General features: G+C 38.3%; 1 protein-coding gene across 1 annotated transcript in view; it reads left to right on the plus strand.

The window, feature by feature from the left end:
- LOC119582190 overlaps positions 1-823 on the plus strand; it is a gene marked incomplete at its 5' end in the record, with an annotated part of 5,487 nt that overhangs the window by 4,292 nt on the left and 372 nt on the right.

Below are 823 nucleotides of genomic sequence, written 5' to 3' on the forward strand. Positions count from 1 at the left end.
ATAACATGACCTTTGGCATTCCGATTATTTAAAAACTTTTACAATTCTGGGATAGTTCGGGGTTCCCTCCACTGATCTTACAATAAAGACTGGATCGAGCATCTATTAATTTGCAAACTGAAGACAGCGCAAAACTGAGGCCGCCTAGACAGCGTGACACAAAGTAAAGTGACAGCACTAGGCTCCGTGTGATGGCCTCAGTGGAAATTTTTACATAACTTTTTCGATGCGTTGCTTATGACCAAGCAGGTTATATTTGCAGTAATGGATAGACAGATACATGCATTTTGTAGCAGTATTCAGTGGCTACAAAAGAACAGAGAGACTGCGGGAGTTAGGTAGGGTAAAAGTTTGTCGGTAAGTTATATGATGGCCTGTCTTACAAAATCGCCGCAACATTTTGTAATTTTTTGTTCATACTTGACAGTATATTTGTCTTCCACAGCCAATATCATTTATTTTCACATTTTGCAGCCGTATTCCTTAGGCCTCGCCCTTGGTAGATATCGTACATAGTTTCCAAAACGTAAGAAAATTCTCTTTGAATTTAGTAATAACTGATAATTCGAATTCTATCTTTGATTTCTTCGTGAAAAATATTGAATGAAACGAAAACCAATTAGTAAACATAACAAGCTATCACAATGCAATAGTTAAGTGGTAGGAAAGCCTCCTATGCCTCAGGAGCCAAATGTAGCAGAGCCTATCATTTCTCTGATTGGAAAGTCTGCAAATTGAGCAGCTGAGAAAAAATTAGTAGCAACTATAGTGCGGCTGTAGATACCACTGATCTCAAAAATTTTAGGTCAGTGGTAAAGTGCGG

The sequence above is a fragment of the Penaeus monodon genome, chromosome 15 (assembly GCF_015228065.2).
Source record: "Penaeus monodon isolate SGIC_2016 chromosome 15, NSTDA_Pmon_1, whole genome shotgun sequence".
Lineage (NCBI taxonomy): Eukaryota > Metazoa > Arthropoda > Malacostraca > Decapoda > Penaeidae > Penaeus > Penaeus monodon.